The sequence below is a fragment of the Festucalex cinctus genome, chromosome 21 (assembly GCF_051991245.1).
Source record: "Festucalex cinctus isolate MCC-2025b chromosome 21, RoL_Fcin_1.0, whole genome shotgun sequence".
Classification (NCBI taxonomy): domain Eukaryota; kingdom Metazoa; phylum Chordata; class Actinopteri; order Syngnathiformes; family Syngnathidae; genus Festucalex; species Festucalex cinctus.
The window spans coordinates 6,297,894-6,312,617 of NC_135431.1; the positions used below are offsets into that span (position 1 = coordinate 6,297,894).

General features: G+C 36.0%; 2 long non-coding RNA genes across 3 annotated transcripts; one reads left to right on the forward strand and one right to left on the reverse strand.

The window, feature by feature from the left end:
- The first annotated feature begins 1,040 nt into the window (after positions 1-1,040).
- LOC144010362 (uncharacterized) lies at positions 1,041-11,453 on the forward strand. Of its 2 annotated transcripts, XR_013281190.1 has the most exons (6): positions 1,041-3,106; positions 5,568-5,655; positions 7,020-7,252; positions 10,701-10,864; positions 10,965-11,126; positions 11,246-11,453. It is a non-coding gene; the product is annotated as an uncharacterized LOC144010362 (long non-coding RNA). The 2 variants fall into 2 exon arrangements; XR_013281189.1 differs by lacking the exon at positions 10,701-10,864.
- LOC144010363 (uncharacterized) lies at positions 10,633-12,161 on the reverse strand. The gene is made up of 7 exons (XR_013281191.1): positions 12,015-12,161; positions 11,749-11,780; positions 11,478-11,518; positions 11,257-11,319; positions 11,137-11,184; positions 10,740-11,059; positions 10,633-10,647 (listed from the first exon to the last, which is right to left on the reverse strand). It is a non-coding gene; the product is annotated as an uncharacterized LOC144010363 (long non-coding RNA).
- Between the last annotated feature and the right edge of the window lie 2,563 nt (positions 12,162-14,724).

Here is a 14,724-nt window from a genome sequence, read left to right on the forward strand (position 1 = left end):
TATGGTATGGTATGGTATGGTATGGTATTATATATTGGCATGGTCTTTTTTTTTTTTTTTAACAAAAAAAACACCAATGTTTTTTTTTTTAACAAAATAAAAAACGTCTTACTATACATGGTCGTTTTTTTTTTAATCAAATAAAAAACGCCTTACTATACATGATCGTTAAAAAAAAATGCCTTACTATGGTCGTTTAAAAAAAAAAAAAAATTGGTCGTTTTTTATGTAAAAAAATGCTTCCTATACATGGCCGTTTTTTTTTTTTTTTTTTAATTTAAAAAAAAAATTGCTTACTATACATGGTCGTTTAAAAAAAAAAAAGCTTTATTATACATGGCCATTTTTTTTTTTTTTTTATTAACAAAAAAAATTGCCTTACCATACATGGTCGTTAAAAAACAAAACAAACAAAAAAACCCGCCTTACTATACATGGCCGTTTTTTTTTTTTATTATTAACAAAAAAATTGACTTACTATAAATGGGCGGGTTTTTTTTTAATTAAAAAATTGCCTTGCTATACATAATCGTTTAAAAAAGTGACTTCCTATACATGGACTTTTTTTTTTTAATTAAAAAAAATTGCCTTATTATACTTGGTCATTTAAAAACAAACAAACAAACAAACAAAAAACGCCTTCCTATAAATGGCCGTTTTTTTTTTTTTTATTAACAAAAAAAAATTGCCTCACTATAAATTGGCGTTTTTTTTAATTTAAAATTAAAATTTATTCTATTTAAATTTAAAATTCAGCATTACAGCATTTAATATTATTTAGCGCTCGATTTAGCTGCGACCCGGAAGTTGAACACCGACCGGAAATACAATGAAGACTCGTTTGACTTGCCATTTTGCTAGCTTCGTGAACACCACTGACCTGGAACATATGGTCGAATTTACGTTAGTAGGTAATTTTGGATTGTTATTTACATGTACAGAGGGGTCCACAATAAAGGAATATTGTCTCCACATCGGCTGCTGCCCGTCTATCTGGACGTCCGCTGAAGAAAAGTGGCGACGCTTGTGAAAAGGTAACTCATGCTAACCTTTTCCACTGCATGGTCCTCTAAATGTATGTTTTTGTTTAAACGAAACCATCGTCTCATGTCTAGCGCGTCTTCAGTTGACTTCGATTAGATAAAAACATTTACGTTCGTTTACACCACTGATCTGTTTATGCTTCTGGATAGCCGATAGGTGAAGACTTTTGAGGCCGCCATATTGCTCCTCCCAAGAAACGCTTCTCGGCATTTAAACTATCGAAATAACATTTTAGACAGTACTTAGTAGAAACAGCATGATTTATGCTATTTTAAATGTGTTAAAGTTAACAAGTGGACTTCAGCCATTTTACAACTTGCCTTAAACATGTATAAATTATATGCTTAATGATGTTTACAGAAGAAAAAAAAATATTTTTTAGTTAAATAAATATTGTTGTAATTCAAGAAAGGATGCCTCTGCCAAATAAAATATTGGGGTCCAAGGAACTGAGCGATAAAACAAAAGGGGGTCTTCAAAACAGCACATACCGTCCACTTGTTTATTTTTTAACTTGTTAAAAAAATAGTAGTTTATACAGTAGTCTGCTCGCGAAATGGGAGGAGCAAGATGGCCGCCTTGTGGCTTCAACTGTTTACACGGGCGTGTATGGCCTATCGTCTATTCAGTCATATATTCAGATCATTGGTTTCCACAATCTAACGAGATACAATACTATTGTTCAATGTAAAATGTATTTATTACTCTACTTGTCAAAAACGAGATGTGAAATAATAATCATAAATACAAAAAATAGCCAGCAGGATTAAAGCAAAAGCTGATGCATTTAGTTGATGCTGCATTCGAATTTCCCAATTCCGACCTGAAAGCGTTGGCGGCAAATGTAAACAAGCAAAATGGTGGATTTATTTATTTTTGTCCTCAAAACTTATTTTGACCTCCAGCAAACTTGCCTTCTCGCAATTTTGCTTCGGCGCCCCCCACCAATTCTCGAATGCAGCATTGTTAAGCGCGATCTGTGACCCCTGCGCGATCTGTGACGCGCATGCGCAGAAGATCGGCCATCTTGGATCGTTAACTACGGCAACAACACTAAAACAAATACATTTATATGCGTTCGTAAAAACATGATTAAATTAGAAACAAATGTCGATTACTGATGCATTTAACAAAACTAAGTAACTTTTAATCCTATAGATGAACATTGTTATACTTTACAGTAATTCTGTGGTGCGTGTGGGTGTTTGTTTTAAATGACCCCAGCCTCAAACCCTATGTTATGATATTGGCCAAACATTGTTCTAAAGACAATAAATATAATTCGTACCCACTCTCACATAAATTATAATTACAGTATCCAGAGTATGTTTCGATAAGACGCTAAATTTGTTGTGGGTGTGAACCGGTGAGTACTCTTCGGACGCGTGTCGTTACCTAAAAAAAACAAAACAAACAAACCCATGTTTCGGTTGTGTGGTCAAAAACAATTTAATTCCAATAAAGTGCAAGCAATCATTTTCCAAAGGCAAACACGACCCTTTTAGCATACCGACAACGGTAAAAAAATAAAATAAAATAAATCAGTAAAATAAATAAGGCACCGATGTGGTTGCCGTAGTGAGCGAGATTGCCGATCTTCTGCGCATGCGCGTCACAGATCGTGCAGGTGTCACTGATCGCGTCGTGACGTGCATCTGTTGTAGAGGGCGGGGCAGAAGCGGCGTGGGTCGGTCTTGTGCGGGTGATGGGCGTAAAAGGGTGGAGTCAGCAGAGCGGAGCGAGCGGGTGGGGGAGTGGCTTAATTTGGAAGGCACTGAAGTGCTTGCCGACTGCATGTATCACTTGCATTTTATGAAAAATCATCGACAGCCAGCCAGTCGTCAAAACTTCATTAATATGATGTTTATGAAGTAGTGACTTGAAAATTTAAGTGATTTTCAATTGTATGAAAATAAAGTGTTTTATGCAAATTAGCACCTACGATATGCAAATGAGCACTACTCACTGCTTCCATTTCTGTTTTGGTGACCGGATCGAGGCCGTTTGGGACATGGATGAGTCTGCGCTACAACCGTGCAATTGGGAAACTGCTTTTTGACAGGTAAGTGTACTTTATTTTACACAGTTTGCCATGCTGTGTGCTTGAGGGGGCGTGTCTGATGCCACTTAGCCATTTTTCAGTGAACTTTGACTTCCGCTTGATGTACTTAGACACACACCAGAACAACATTCAATGCTTCTGAACATGTGCTTTTTTAAAAATTACATTTGTGTTGCTCAAATGAAAAAATATAAACAACTTACAAACTAAATAAAAATGTATTTTTTCAAATGTATTTAAAAAAATCTATTAGTTTGATATTATGTTGCCTACTTATTAGTGCTGTCAAAGTTAAAGTGTTATCTAATTCATTAATCACAAAAAAATTATTGCATTAATCTTTTTATTACCACAGATGATCCTTTTTAGCCAACAGCGGATGGTTACGTTAAAGGTAGCTGTTGGAGTTTGAGCAATAAACATAACTACATGCATTAAAGTAAAGCATTTAATAAATGTTTACATATGCCATAGGCCATTTTTCCATTTTCAATTTTGCCATTTTCAAAAATAATTATTTAGAAAATATAAACAACTTACAAACAAAATTAAAAAAAAATAAAAATATTTTACCAAAAATATATTAGTTTGACATTATGTTGCCTCCTTTTTTAAAATAAATACTATTTGTACAAAAAAAAAAAAAACTTAAATAAAAGCACATGTTCAGGAGCTTTGAATGATGTACTTGTTGTGTGGTTCTGCGTGTGGCAGTGTTGTGTAGTAGCTGAATTGTCTTTGGCCTATAGCAGGGGTGTCCAAACATTTCATTTGAGGGCCACATAATGTTATGAAGAGAAATTGTGTTTAGTCCTAAAAATTTTACAAATTATTTATTTGTGCTTTAGCGTATTTCGAAAAATGCTACAATATATAAACCAATTTATTTGTAATATGGCAGTAGGGTTATTGAGTATAATTTTTCATTTTAGTTTTTATTTTGAGTTTTGCTTTTTTTAAATGTAGTTGAGTTTTTTTTTTTTTTTTTAATGTGTATTACTCGTGCGTTACATTAAAAAAAAAAAAACACCATGGGCGTGACATCATTATTCCGGTTTATATCAAAATAAATCTACTAAAAATCACATTTAAAATCATCCCCAAAGGCTCATGCGTTAAATTAATTACCAAAGACTAAAATGATGGACATTTTGGCTATAATTATAGTTAGTTTTATTTTTGTTAGTTTTGTAAACATAAAATGTGGCTTCAGTTAGTTTTCTTTTTTTAAAAAGCATCTTCATTTTTATTTTAATTCGTTAACGAAATTGTTTTTTGAATTTTTTGTTTTTTCGTTAGTTTTAGTTCAATAATATAACCTTTAATAGCACCTGTGTTTTTCGACACCTTCCCTTCTTACTTTGACCATCTCTAAACATTTTTGTTTCTATTTTATTTAGTGCTGCCAAAGTTAAAGCGTTAACTAATTAATTAATCACAAAAAATTATCGCATTAATCATTGTATTACCACAGATTAATCACACTATTAATTTTGACCGCAGATTATCCTTTTTAGCCGATAGTGGACGGTTACATTAAAGGTAGCTGTGGAGTTTGAGCAATAAACATAACTACATGCATTCAAGTAAATAATTTAATAAATGTTTACATATGCCATAGGTCATTTTTTCCCCATTTTAAATTATGCAAATAATTAATTGATTAGAAAAAGTAGGATGAGCGTATGCAGCGGGCAAAAATGTTGGGGGGAAAAAAGCTTTTTTTAAGTAAGTGATTAATCTGATTAAAAAATGTAATCGTTTGACAGCTCTAATTTTATTTGAACTGAGTCAAATGCCATTTTTAGCAAACGTCGCGGGCCACTAATAAATGGACGGCGGGCCGCAAATGGCCCCCGGGCCGTTGTTTGGACACCCCTGGTCTATAGAGAGATGATTCGGCCAGTTGTTTTTTTGGTTGCGTTCATGTAAATGATGACTTTCCAAAATGGCCGAGTTCTTAGGTACACCCTAGTTGTTGTTTTGACTCGTGTATACAAGTCACGAGGTGTCAATTGGTAGCCCTCAAGTGTACCTAATCAAGTGTCCAACTATTAGGTACACTTTGTCTTATTTCTTGGCTTATGTGGACATCGTCGATTGACAGATAGATCATGTCAACAAATGTCGTGAGTGAACAAGTAGAAGCTCTGCATGTTGTTCCGTGTGGTCTGTTGACTTCAACATGGTATTAAGCGATGTTTGGCTACTTTAAATGCACATAGAAATAATTTTAGAAGAAAATGTTAAAAAATTGTTGTGCTTTTACTGATGATTCCACATGCTAATGTTTGCTAATGATTTTTAACGGAGGTATTTTAATGGCAATTTGGCATCGTTAATGTCAGTTTTTTTTTGGTTGAGCTAGTTCGCATTGGACTTAGCTGTTGTGAGCGATTTGATGTGAACGAGCATGACTGACTCCTTTTTTTTTTTTTTTTTGTTTCCTGACATGATGGAGGAGGTCTTGGACGCACACGCAGCCAACAGACTCGAGACTTGAGGACGTTGCGGATGTGCCACATTGACAGCACGCTGCTCAAGGACAGGTGTGTGCGCTATTTGAAGGCTAATGTTGTGTGATGTGTGATGTCACTAAGCCATTTCTCAGTGCGCTTTAACAGCAGAACATCATTTGATGCTTGTGAACATGTGCTTTATGAAATGATTGGCAAAATAACACGAAGGTATTTTGAAATTAATCAATTGATGTTATTTTTGCCCAATTGTGTAAATAATAGTATGAAAAAAAAAATTCTTTGGCACATGTTCAGAAGCATTGAATGATGTTGTCTGTTAGCGTGTTTGTTGTGTTTTGGCCCACGGAGAGATGGCGACGTCGTCGCTTGTGCTCCTGTGACATCACACACACAACATGGTGTCTGTCGTGCGCTACTGCTTCCACGTCCATCCTGTCAACCAGTGTTGGTAAATTGAGTCCAATGTTATTTCTGTGTCCAAAAAAGCTGCTTTTCTAAAGTCAAATATATTTTTTCAACTGAAAAAGAGTGTCTCCGTGTTTCATTTCCAACTGCACTGAGTTTTCAAATCGTGACGGTTTTGTCGGCGTCGTTGCGTTCAGGTGGTTTTATTCTCAGGGCCTTGAATGAATTGCAAGTGGATCGTTTCGGTGGTGCTTGAAGACTTCTTCGGCTCGTCCTCATGGCCAGATGGCGTCATTTTCAGCACGCGTCGAGGAAGCCTGCTCGCACCGGAGGCCAAAACATCTTCGAGAACAACCTGAACAATCTACTTGCAGTCCATTCAAGGCTTGAAAAATGCTTTCTTGCTACAATTAAAGTTCAACATGCAAATGGCTGGACATAGCTCCACCTACTTCAGGGAAAATCATAATTAATTTGCATAACTGGCCACGCCCTCTCAGAAGCGACCAATCAGCAGGCTGTATGCAAATTAATTTACATAACCACGCCCACTTTTCAGCAATAACTCGTGAATATCGCCTCATTTGCATAGCCGCACCCACTTATGCAAATGATCAGACGCCTTAATTTGCATAAACCCCGCCCACTTTTGGGACCAACCAATCGGATTCTGCCACTTATTCCAGAACCTACCAATCAGATTGCTTCCTGTTCAGTAATTTGCATAACCCCGCCTCCCAAGCAACACAGCCACACCCCTTCATTTGACAAAGTACATTTGAAGAGCTTTTATAATGTATTTGGTTTAATGTAACATTACAAGAAGAGTTCAGAAAAGATGCAATTTGTCAACTTTTATTTTTTATTTTTTTAAAGAACACATGTTGAAAATGCAGAAAAATAAAACAAAAATACATTAAAAAAGTAAAAAAAAAAAAAAAACCAAACTTAAAAATAAAACAGACTGAAAAATTAAGGGGGAAAAAAAAAAAAGTTGGATGACTTGATTGCTGTCTCCTTGTCACCAGGTGAAGTGAGCCAGCTGGAGCGGATCACGCAGACCTAAGACAACTGAACATGAGTAAGACAAAACGACAGTGAGCCAACTTGTTGTGCAGCAAACATTTGAGATGTGATGAAAGCCACCAACCGGCACAGAAGTGGAACTGACAACTTGGGGGATTTTGGCCCTCATCCCTCACACGGCTGCATCACCAGGAAGCCCGCCATGTTCCTCGGCACCTGCGGCAGAACATTTCAGGTATTTAGTTTTATTAAATCATTTTGCATGGATATCAAATGACATTCGTTACAAATTTGAGACTTAATTATAAATTTCAGTCAAATCATTTGAATAAATGTTTAAGTTTAGAAATGTACATTTATGGATATAAAATTTTCAATAACACGCCGATATTAATTTACTTTGGACCAGTCTTAATTTCAACAAGAAACTTTAGTCTGACTAAAATTAACGTTTTAGTTGTAATTTAGTCATTTTATTTTAGTCTACTAAATTGACCGTTGAGTCTATTTTCCTTTAGCATACATTTCAACTTTTATACAGAAAATTATAACTCCCATTTGTAACTAGTTGAAAGGGATACTTTACACATTTTCCAATTTTTAGCAGTACAGTTATTTTTGTTTAATTTGATAACTTCATTATTTTTCATGTACAATTAACAGCTTAAAGGGCATTTTGGCACTTGCTGTCGATTGAAAATGACATCACACATGTTGAGGGCTCAGGTAACAACCAATCATGGTTACCTAATGTTTACCAGTTGTTACCTGAGCCCTTCAACACGTGATGTCATTTTCAGTTGACAGCAAGTGCCAAAATGCCCTTTTAAAGCGGTTAATTGTACAGGAAAAATAAGTTATAAAATTTATTATAAAAAAAAATGTTAAAGGGATAGTTTGGCTTTTTTGACATGAATCTCAATTTCATCCTCACCTCCAGTGTGTGCGATCAGCATTGACAGCGTTCTGTGACACGAGTTCTGGTCCTGTGTTGGACGAGAGGAAAATAGTCCAGCAAGCTGGCTGGTGTCACAGAAATAAAAGCGTTTTTCTTATAAAAACAATTTGTGTTTAAAAGTGTGATACATTTGCATCATTAAATTCCTTTTCTGAAAAATGTCAGACGCCGTTAGCGCCAGGCACTACTTTTCTGTTCGTTCGTATCACTGCACGGCGCCCTGCAGACAGTTGATAGTCGCTCCTTCCGCCGTCAAGACAACTTGCAGATTAGTGCGCGTCTATCAGCTGCATGCAGCGATACGAACAAACAGAAAAGTAGTGCCTGGCGGTAATGGCGCCTGACCTTTTTCAGGGGGGGGAAAAAAAAAAAGAAAAAAAAAAAAGAGTTTAATGATGCAAATGTATCACTCTTGAACACAAATTGTTTTGAGAAGAAAAATGCTTTTATTTCCGTGACCCCAGCTAGCTTGCTGGACCGTTTTCCTCTCGTCCAACACAGGACCAGAACTCGAGTCATAGAACGCTGTCAGGGGTCAGTCAGTGATGATCGCACACACTGGAGGTGAGGATGAAAGAGATTCATGTCAAAAAAGCCAAACTATCTCTAACTTTTTACTGCTGAAATCTGTAAAGTATCACTTTAAACACGCAAGACATTTAATACGGCGTCTATTGTTTAAATGAAACATGTTGAACTGAAAATAACTTCACTTAAATTTAAAAAAAAAAAAAAAACTAAGCATAATTGCTTGAGATTAATCTTACAGCTGCACAATGGATGTAAACATGTTATATTTTGAGCCTGAAATTGCAATCTCAGTCCGGTTTTGATATTGTTAAAGCGGCGGTTTTATTTAAAGGGATCTTATCTTTTATTTAAAAAAAAAAAAAAAAAACAGCCGTCGCAGAGTTCACCCGGAGGTACTTTTACTTTTTTCGTGGCAGCTTGACAAGTTGACAAAACAGTTTGTGATTGAGAACACGCGGCGCTGAGCTAACTTGCTCCACGGCAGAACGGATAGATTTAATAAGTTGATTTATTTAATAAGATTTAATAAGTTCGCATGCAGTCGCAGTAACAAGTTTCGTGGTGACAAATAAACTACCCGACTAAAAAGTAGCGCTTTCACAAAGGCAAAAACGGGAGTCGCTAAGCATGCTAATGTGAAATGCAGTGTCGGGAATGAGCCAAAATAAGTGCTTGGGCGTACAGTAGACTTCACAGAAGTCTGGTTAGAATCACGTTAATGCAGAAAGCTAACGAACGGAACATTTTTTACTACAATTAATACGCAGTCTAGACTGAAAATAAGATGGCGGATACATTATCCTTTACAGTTGGACAGAGCAGAACACGCCAACGGCTGACGTCCGGTTCGAGGTCCAAAGCAGTGAGAATTTTGGCAACGAAAAGTTAAACGAAAACTAAAAATGGAAGCATTTTTTTATTGAGACCAACGATGACTAAAATTGTGGAACAATTTCAATGACAAACGAAAGTTGGCGACAAGAACCACTTAAACTGTTTAGTGTTCACTGCACTTTAATGTTTAAAACATGTTTACATCCATTGTGCAACTGTAAAATTCATCTCAAGCAATTCTGCACTTTTTTAAAATTTAGGTTAAGTTATTTTCAGTTCAACATGTTTCATTTAAATAATTAAAGACGCTGTAGTTACAAATAGGGGTTATAATTTTCTGTATAAAAGTTGAAATGTATGTTGAAGAAAAATTGACTGTCAAATTAGTTGACTACAATTGGATAAAAAAATCGGATGACTAAAATACAACAAAAACTTTAATTTTAGTCAAAAAAATAAAACAAAATTAAAATTTGTCTAAATTAAAACTTGTCCAAAGTAAATTAATCAGCATGTTATTGAAATTGTATATTCATAAATGTAAATTTCTAAACTTAAACCTTAATTCAAATTATTTAATTGATCATTATTTTAAGTGTCTTAAATTTGTAACAAGAAATGCCATTTAATATCTGTAGAATTATTTTAAAAATACCTCTTGGAGCTCTTTGAATGTTTTTCTGACACTAACAAATAAAAATTACCTTTTCACAATTAATCCAATCAGAAATATTCGTGATTTTTACACTAATTACAGTAAAAAGGCCAAACGATTTAATACCAAGATATGAATTTAATGATAAAGCTGTTTGAAGCAGTTAAGTGTAACGCAAAAATACGGGAGTATGGGGAAGATATTTATTTACATGCATTTTCAAGGAACATGTATATTAGTGCAAAACGTAAAAAACTTTTTTTGGTTACACAGAATAAGCATATTTAAACATGGCGCTAAGTAGTACTGTAGGTTTTGCCTTAACTTGAACCATTCTTAAAGGATTACCTCTTACGCAACCTCGTGTTCTTGCATTGTTTGACTAATAGATTAATATTTTGATGGTATGTCAGTTTCAGTCACGTTTGGAAATGTTACAAATGTTACATTGTGACTAAAAAGCTAAATCAAGAATTGCAAAAATCAAAATCGCAATTTTAAAAAATTTAAAAAATTGTTCAGCCCTAATTGTAAGAGATGGAGAAGCTCGCCGAGTTAAACTTCAAAGCTTACCGTCAATTGCGTCAAGCTGATGATCAATGCAGCACCAACAAACGTGGTGGACGACAGTCACTGCCTGGTCAAGTGGAGTCTACAAAAAGAAGGGGGGTGGGTAGTGTTAAGTCGTTTTTTTTTTTTTGCCAGAAATGCAGCAAATTTAATTTGACACAAGATGAAACCCACCAGTGCAGACGAGGACCTGCGAGGTTGATTCTGGGATTGTCAGTGATGACTCGGCTGCTTTCACAGGAAGTTGACCAGCAAGAAAACATTCAAGTGACATGCATTGACAGAGCGTACTCAAACCAGTCCAGCTTCTACTTCTTTTTATTAACAATGTGTCAAAAAAAAAATAAAAAAAAATTCAGCAGCAGCAATGAAGATATGTTTGTCTTTTCTCCCCGACAGGTGCAGGATCTTTGTGGCCAAGCGGTTTCTCCATGATGGCCAATTCAAGACAAGAAGTGGTTCTCCACGGCCCAGCAGAGATGCTTTGGCACCACCTAGTGGACATAAGCAGAAGAAACCCAACGTTAACGTGTCAGCACAAAAGTCAACTCATCTATTTTGGTAAATGTACCTTAGAGGGTCCCACGAGAAAGCGCTGTTCGGTGCAACGTTGGGGGAACTACAAAAAGAGAAAAAAGAAAAGTTTATCAAATGTTCACGTCAGCCATTTTGTTTTGCAGCATGCACAAACCCAGTGATGACACAATTCTTGTTCCTCGGGCAGCTCTGGTTGAAGTCAACATGCTGTTTTTACCTGCACAGAAGAAGAAGAAGAAGAAGAAGAAGAAGAAAAAAAAAAGTAGCATTTCAGAAATGGTCCGTGCAAGTCACCTGACATGTCCTCGTCTTCACGGTGTGCCTGAAAAATTAAAACCTATTACATTTTAACGTGTTTGAGTGTTTGTGTCTCACCAGTGACGAAAACAGGGCTGAGCTGGACGTCGTGTCAATGGCTGAAGACGCGGTGACGTTAACATAGATTAGAAACATGAAAACACTTAGCAAAAAAAAAAAAAAAAAAGCTCAACGCCATGGCCCAAAAAAAAAAATAAAAAAAAAAAAATAGCGGAATTAAGGAACTTAATTTCAAAGGGGAGTCCATACAAGCCTGTGTACAAATTTAAATAACGTTAAGAGTTAATTCTCATTGAAGTTGTTAAATGTACACACGTTGGTAACCTACCTTCGGTCAAACGGTGCTCTTTCTTCCAGACCCTGGAAAGGGGGAAAAAAAAAAATCAGTTAAAAAGCAAATAGGTACTTTACTGACCGCGAGCATTTATCGCCAAACGTGTAAAATAATGCGTTCGTTTCATTCGAGCACGCGGTTGACGTGAATTGATCGAGCAAACATTTTAGCTAGCATGCCAGCAAGAGGTTTGCATGCTGGAAAAGGGTGAACATGTTGAAAGTTACAAGTTCGAGTGCAAGACGAATCTTTAAACAAACCTTTTGGCAAATCTTTCGGTGATCTCGTCGAGATGAGTGGAGAACAGCAGGCGGAGGATGTCGACGTGATGTCAGGCTGGTGAAGAAAAGAAAGATTGCTCGTTCAATTAGTCACAGCTTAAATAGGTTTTCGGTAACGTCATCACGTGATTTTTTTTTCTTTTTTTAAAAAAAAAGCTTTATTTAACCAAGAGAACAATAAAAAGTCCTTCAACTGCTTTTGGACATAAAATCTAGTGTTGCTTGACCGGGGGATCGAACCTGGCTCAGTGGAACTGGAGACCGTGTCGTTAACCATTAGGACAAGCTTGCTTATCACACTTCGTCCGCTTGGTCGTATTTATCCCATAGAGTGTCAAATGTTGCGCAAACAATACAACCATTCATGCTATGAATAGAACCGAAAATCAGGTTGTTCTCAAAGCCGACGTGGTCGAGTGGTATACGACATTGCCTTCGGTTTACTTGTTCGCGTGTTCGATCCTCGTTTTCTGCAACCTTTCGACTTCGTCGTTATGTTTGTTTGGGCGAGGGTGCGCAAGCGGGAATCGAACTCGAATCACTTGAACCAAAGGCAAAGTTTTATACCATTCGGCCATCACGGTTGAAGGTTATCGGCGTTGAATTTTATGTATTTATAGGATTTCCACGTGAGTACATTACGCAATATATGCGAGAAGATTCAAACTCTTTCACCGGCAATCTGGCCCAGTGGTCTGCGACAAAGGTTTCGGTTGCGGTAGACGCTGGTTCGATTCCACAACCTTCCAACTTTTAAGGAATTAATTCTCAAGTTATTGAAAAGGACTGCCGTCACCAGGGATCGAACGCGGTACCTCCAGTATGGGAGTCATTGTCTTATTCCTTTAGGCCACCATTCCTGGTGCTCCGAGCGAAAATTAATGAAGGTGATGAGTATCTTGTAATTTGCGCTTGATCGTTTAGGTGCACCCTCAACCCCCACCAGCCGTTAACACCACCAGGTAAGTCTTTCTTTTGTTATTTTTTATGGGTATTACTTTTAAATCCCGCATCCACATCCTGGCAGTCAGCTATTTAATCTACTCAAGTATGAATCCAACGTGTGTTTTATCTCTTAACAGCTCACGAACAAATCAAACCTATTCCCAACCTGAGTGCAGTTGCCCCAGTCATCCACAGGAGGGCACTATTACATCGTACCTCAGTTGCTTCGCCGTTTTCCTCAAAACTTTCACCACGACTTTGATTGACCACCCAAACGGATTCTCAACGATTCCTCTTGTTTTTGTTTTTTTAACTATATTTCATTGGCAGCTCGAATGATGCGCGTCTTATAACGACACGCTTATTGTTTTATCACATTATTGAACAATGACAAACGAGCCGAAACCAAGATATACTAACCTAAAACGTCACACTTCCAGGGAGTGCGTCATCTGCTTGGGGACATGTACTGCACCCAAGCCACTCATTTCTATGTGGAGAACTTTTTTTCCCCCTCACAACTTTTGAACCCAATGTTTTTCAACCCTGGTCCTCGGGACACACTATGCAGCCTGTTATCCATGTCAAGCAGGTGATGATCGTTGTCAGGCTTCTCCAGAACTTGCTGATGAGTTGTCATTGCACTAACATACGTTGGGAAAAGTCAACACAAACCACACCACATCTGGTCGATGAAATATTTTTTTATTTGTACAAAACCAAGATCAGAAAAAGTGCATGAGGTGAACACAGAACACTTGAAGGGGGAAAAAAAAGTTAAGATGTCATTTTGTCTGCTTTCAAAGGAAAAAACAGTCGTGTCGTTTTTTTTTTTGTTTTTTTTTTTAGTTAAAAAAAAAAGCCTTACTATACATGGTCGTTTTTTTTTTTAGTTTGAAAAAAAAAAGCCTTACTATACATGGTCGTTTTTTTTTTTTAGTTTGAAAAAAAAAGCCTTACTATACATGGTCGTTTTTTTTTTTTTGAGTTTGAAAAAAAAGCCTTACTATACATGGTCGTTTTTTTTTTTTGAGTTTGAAAAAAAAAAGCCTTACTATACATGGTCGTTTTTTTTTTTGAGTTTGAAAAAAAAAGCCTTACTATACATGGTCGTTTTTTTGTGTTAAAAAAAAAGCCTTACTATACATGGTCGTTTTTTTTTTTTTTACTTAAAAAAAAAGCCTTACTATACATGGTCGTTTTTTTTTTGTTTTTTTTGAGTTTGAAAAAAAAAGCCTTACTATACATGGTCGTTTTTTTTTTTTGAGTTTGAAAAAAAAAGCCTTACTATACATGGTCGTTTTTTTTTTTGAGTTTGAAAAAAAAAGCCTTACTATACATGGTCGTTTTTTTTTTTTTTTGAGTTTGGAAAAAAAAAAGCCTTACTATACATGGTCGTTTTTTTTCCGAGTTAAAAAAAAGAAAAGCCTTACTATACATGGTCGTTTTTTTTTGTGTGTGTTAAAAAAAAAGCCTTACTATACATGGTCGTTTTTTGTTTTGTTTTTTTTTTACTTAAAAAAAAAGCCTTACTATACATGGTCGTTTTTTTTTTTTTTTTTTTGAGTTTGAAAAAAAAAGCCTTACTGTACATGGTCGTTTTTTGTTTTTTTTTAGTTTGAAAAAAAAAGCCTTACTATACATGGTCGTTTTTTTTCCGAGTTAAAAAAAAAAAGCCTTACTATACATGGTCGTTTTTTTTGTTTTTGTTTTTAGTTTGAAAAAAAAAGCCTTACTATACATG